The sequence below is a fragment of the Meriones unguiculatus genome, chromosome 1 (genome assembly GCF_030254825.1).
Source record: "Meriones unguiculatus strain TT.TT164.6M chromosome 1, Bangor_MerUng_6.1, whole genome shotgun sequence".
In the NCBI taxonomy this organism is placed as follows: Eukaryota; Metazoa; Chordata; class Mammalia; order Rodentia; family Muridae; genus Meriones; species Meriones unguiculatus.
Window position 1 is genome coordinate 36,401,517 of NC_083349.1, and position 5,806 is coordinate 36,407,322.

The 5,806-nt window shown below is 39.0% G+C and overlaps 1 pseudogene; it reads left to right on the forward strand.

The window, feature by feature from the left end:
- The first annotated feature begins 310 nt into the window (after positions 1-310).
- On the forward strand, positions 311-963 carry LOC110565999 (large ribosomal subunit protein eL14-like; annotated as a pseudogene).
- The last annotated feature ends 4,843 nt before the right edge of the window (positions 964-5,806 follow it).

Sequence of the window (5,806 nt, forward strand, 5' to 3'; positions counted from 1 at the left end):
GAGGCTCCGTATAGTCTCAGTCATGGCAGACTACTGCCAACTCTCTTGGTTGCCCTCCACAGCTTGACAGTAAAACCGTTGATGAAAACAACCACATAGTTAATCCATAGACCATGAAGGCATCAAGCCTGTATTGAGCCTGTAATGTTAAACAAATTCCTAATGACTTCTAATGTTACTTCCACAGATAAGTGCATTTAAGCCGCATCAGAACAGATTCCTTTTGAGGTACATGATAATTAACACAGAGCTTCGCAAATGGTCAAGATGTAAAGAAAAAGAGATTAGCTTCTTGCCGGATGCGACCAACATGGTGTTCAGGCATTTCGTGGAGGTTGGCCGGGTGGCCTACGTTTCCTTTGGGCCTCATGCTGGAAAGCTGTCACGATTGTAGATGTTATTCATCAGAACAGGGCGTTGATGGATGGACCATGCACACGGGTGAGGAGACAGGCAATGCCTTTCAGGTGCATGCGGCTCACCTACTTCATCCTCAAGTTCCCACACAGTGCCTGACAGAGTATGTATGAAAAGCTTGGGAGAAGGCAGACATCGATACGAATTGGGCCGCTGCAAGATGGGCCAGAGAGTGGAAAGCCAAGATGACAGATTTTGATCTTTTCAAAATCATGAAGGCAAAGAAAATGAGAAACAGAATAATCAAGATGGAAGTGTCAGGAAACTTCAAAGAGCCGCTATCTTGAAAGCTTCTCCCCAAAAAAGCCACCTGTTGCTAAGGCCTCCATTGCAGCAGCTGCAGTAGCAGCGAATGCTGCCAAAGCTAAAGTCCCAAGCAAGAAGGCAACAGCACCAGGCAAGACGGCCCCTGCCCAGAATGCTGCAGATCAGAAGGCAGCACCTCCTGCCAAAGGTCAGAAGGGTCAGAAGGCCCCAGCCCAGAAAGCAGCTGCTACAAAGGCAGCTGGCAAGAAAGTGTGAGGCCGCACAGAGAATAAAGCTTTTTTGACATTTGACACAGAGCAAGGGAGAGAGAGGGAGAGAGAGAGAGAGAGAGAGAGAGAGAGAGAGAGAGAGAGAGAGAATGAGATTATTCTGAACATTTGTTCAGCCCTAGGTGTGAATTTATATGACACACCTTTCTCTCAGGACTCAGGATTTATTTCAAAACAGGGGGTGGAAAGATTTTCAGAGCTAAAGGTAAAGGAAGCAATGTTTTCTGCACACATCAGGACAATTGCAATTATGAACTCAGCGCTTGTGAGAGCACACATCAGACCTAGTGTGAAAAGGGAAGGTGGGCACAGATTTCCTCTCCTAGCTAAACAGCTGCTGGTGATTGATAGCTGCTGGGTGCGGAACAGTCAGTTCTGTTCAAGGGTGTGGTCTTTGGCAGATAAAGCATGAGCCAGTGGATGGCCACGCAAACTGGACTTCATGTGTTAAAAGCATAAAAGTGAGAACACAAAAAAATTAGGTAGGGAGAGAAAGCAGTGTTCCGGGAATGTTGGAGGTTGAGGGCTAAATATGGCCAAAACACGCTATTCAAAATCGTCAGAGAACTAACAAAAGAAAAAAAAAATTCTTTAAAAGAAGATCACGGTTTAAAACAATTTCAGAAAAGGGTTTATCTGAGTTACAATTCAACATCACACTCAATCCTTGAGGAAAGCCAGGCCAGGAGCTAAGATTAGAACCCAGACACAGAACTGAGGCACAACCACAGAGGATCATTTCTTATTTGCTTGCTTCTCCTGCCTGCTCAGCTACCTTCCTTATGTAACCTAGAATCACCTTCCCATGGATGACACCAACAGTGGGCTGGACTTTCCCACATCAGTCATTAATTAAAAGAAAAAAAAAAATGCCCCATAGACCTTGGCCAATTGGATGGAGGCACTTCCTCAGCTCAGGTTCCTTCTTCCCCTCTGACTACAGTATGTGTCAAGTTCACAAAAATCTAAGCATCAGAACAAGTCTCAGAATATAAATAATCACTGCATTTGGGAATGTTTTATTAATATTTTCTCATAAGTGGAATGCAAGGTCTGTTGATATTTACCTCCTGGGTTCCATTTGTTTTGTCCTGCTGGGGACTTGGCATCTTAGGCATGCGGTCTGATATTGAATTGCAGCCCTGTTGCTACATTCTTGATTTTGATCCATCCGTTGTGCCACAACCTGTTACCAACCCTCATTCACCTGAAGAATGAAATAAAATTTCTGAATGAGATTTTAAAATTTCACAGTAGTCATATTCACTTTGCCCAAACTTATCTCAGCACATATTGTACTTTATTTCTTAATTTTTCCTTTGATTTGGCCATTCACTTCAAACATTTTGCTTATGGACTCTCTATCAGTTCTTCCACATCCAAACCAGATGTCTTTTTCTGTAAAAATATTTAAAAATATACAAGAGAACAAATAAATACTCTTAATTCTTTAAGATCAACATCTTTCTTTTTGTGTGTGATGGTTAACAAAATGAAACAGAATATACTTGTATTTCAAGGTCAAAAGACACTGCTCCATTCTATGTACATTTGTTGAAATTATCGTCACCTGATCTAGGCTCACTGCTTGCTTATTCCTCACTAGCTTTTCTTAATTCTTTCAATGATCCACGTTTATCCCCGGGGTTCTCAAATGGTATGCTATAATATAGACAATAACCTAAACTACCCTTAGGTTTGTTGCCAGATTTTAATAGCAGTGTGAATTTAACTTTAACTAGAGGTTCTTAAGTATACTCCTAAAATAGATTGACAGACTGCTGAGCAGGGGAGGTCACAAAAACAAAACAAAACAAACAACAACAACAAAAAACCCTGCGTGTGCAACTTTCTCTGAGTCACAATAAAATATAAAATTTATACTAGAGGCAAAAATCGAGAGTGTATTAAAATACATAAACAGTCTGCTGTTGTTGAAAAGGAGAACAAAATGCACCCCACACTGACACAGAATTGAAGGGCAGCCAATGAATCAAATTTAGAGTGTGGATGCTTTCCTAGACACTGTATATCATTGTTATATCACTGTAATGCCAACATCATAATTATTACTGAATTCTTTGCTTTGGCTTTTAAATTCACATTGCTTCTGTGTGTGCCTCTAATCTATCTAATATTCATCCAAAATCTCTCATCTGCAATTCTGAAATTAAAATGTTCTGACAACCAAACATTTCATCTTAATTCATTTAATGATAAATCTGATCTGAACTGATTAGTCCCATTTAAAGTGAAAAAATTCATACATTCTGACGGAGATAATTTCATGTATTTGATTATGGAATATTACTACCGACCCTCTGGAGATTTCATGCAATAAAAAAGCATCTATTATTTCTCCAATGTCCAGCATCTTCTCGAGCCTAAGTCATATCTGAATCATAAAATTTGAAGATTATGCAACTTTATTTAAAATGTATCTCAAAACAAATAACTCCGAATGCCTGATATACAATGCATTAAATACCCCCCCCCAAAAAAAACAATATGACCTTCTGTGCTTTCTTAATTTCCTCATGATTTGTTATTCATTGCAAGTTGGCCCATAATATATTTTTAACCTCAGCTCACCCCAACACTTGCCTATACCCACATACACTAGTGTCCACATAACTTGTCCATGCTCCCACCATGATATCCTCAGGACTTGCACACACGTCAGTGTGCCCTGGACTTGCCCATGGTATTTTACAGCTTGCTAATTTGTTTTGTGCATGCATATCAGCTTGAAATATTGCTTTATCCAGAAAATGTGCCAATTATGTATTTTGTGCCATATTACCTATTCTAATTACCTATTCACCTTCCTTGTTCTTCCATCCATTTCTGTTCTGTTTTTAAGAACTTAAATTCTTCTTGACCACAGCACCTCATCACTTGATTGCAAAGCAGACACAATAAGTAATTACTTAATGGATGCATTAATGAATTCATGATTGTTGCTCTTAGAGCCTGTGCTGTTGGTGTTCTGTTCAGGAAGTTATCTCCTGTGCCAATGAGTTCTAGGCTCTTCCTCACTTTTTCTTCTAACCAATTTAGATTATCTGGTTTTATGTTAAGGTCTTTGATCCACTTGGATTTTAGTTTTGTGCAGGGTGATAAATATGGATCTATTTTCATTTTTCTGCATGTAGACATCCAGTTGGACCAGCACCATTTGTTGAAGATGCTGTCTTTTTTCCATTGAATGGTTTTGGCTTCTTTGTCAAAAATCAAGTATTCATAGGTATGTGGGTTTGTTTCTGGGTCTTCTATTTGGTTCCATTGATCCTCCTTTCTGTTTCTATGCCAATGCCATGTAGTTTTTATTACTATTGCTCTGTAGTACAGATTGGGGTCGGGATGGAGATACCTCCAGATGATCTGTTGTTGTGCAGGATCGTTTTGGAGATTCTGTTTTTTGTTTTTTTTTGTTTTTTTTTTTTTTCTTCTCCATATGAAGATGAGAATCTTTCTTTCAAGGTCTGTAAAGAATTGACTTGGTATTTTGATAGGAATTGCATTGAATCTGTAGATTGCTTTTGGCAGGATGGCCAATTTAACTATGTTAATCCTACCAATCCCTGAGCATGGGTGATCTTTCCATCTTCTGATATCTTATTCAATTTCTTTCTTCAGAGAATAAAAGTTTTGGTTTTTTTTTTCAAACAGGTCTTTCACTTGCTTGGTTAGTGTCACCCCAAGGTACTTTATGTTATTCGTGGCTATTGTGAAGGGTGTTGTTTCTCTGATTTCTTTCTTGGCCCTTTTGTTTTGGTATACAGGACGGTTTCTGATTTTTTTGAGTTGATTTTGTATCCTGCCACTTTGCTGAAGGTGTTTATCAGCTGAAGGAGTTCTCTGGTTGAATTTTTGGTGATGCTCATGCATACTACCATATCATTTGCGAATAGTGACACTTTCACCTCTTCCTTTCTGATTTGTGTCCCCTTAATCTCCCAACAATCAATAAATGGGACCTCATGAAACTGAAAAGCTTCTGTAAAGCAAAAGACACTGCCCTCAGAACAAAACGACAGCCTACAGACTGGGAAAGGAACTTCACCAACCCTATATCTTACAGAGGGCTGATATCCAGCATATATAAAGAACTAAAGAAGTTAAAAAGCAATAAATCAAGTAATCCAATTAAAAAAATGGGGCACAGAACTAAACAGAGAATTCTCTGTAGAGGAATATCGAATGGCAGAGAAACACTCAAAGAGATGCACAACCTCATTAGCCATCAGGGAGATGAAAATCAAAACGACCCTTTGAATTCACCTTACACACATAAAAATGACTAAAATAAAAAACTCACATGACAACACATGCTGGAGAGGTTGTGGAGAAAGGAGAACCCTTCTCTATTGCTGGTGGGAATGTAAACTGGTACAACCACTTTGGAAATCAATCTGGCACTTTCTCAGACAATTAAGAATAGTGCTTCCTCAAGACTCAGCTATAGCACTTCTATGCATAAACACAGAATTTGCTCAAGTACACAACGAGGACATTTGCTCAACCCTGTTTGTAGCAGCTTTATTTGAAATATCCAGAATCTGGAAACTACCCAGATGTTCATCAAGGGAGGAATGGATACAGAAATTGTGCTATTTTTACACAACGGAATACTACTCAGAATCAAAAACAAATGATGGGATCTAGAAAAGATTATTCTGAATGAGGTATCCCAGAAGGAGAAGGTCAAACATTGGTATGTACTCACTTATATAGACCTATAAGATATGATAAACATAATGAAATTATACACCTAAAGAAGATAAACAAGAAAAAAGACCCGGGGTAAGATGATCAATCCTCACTTAGAAAGACAAATGGGATGTGCATTG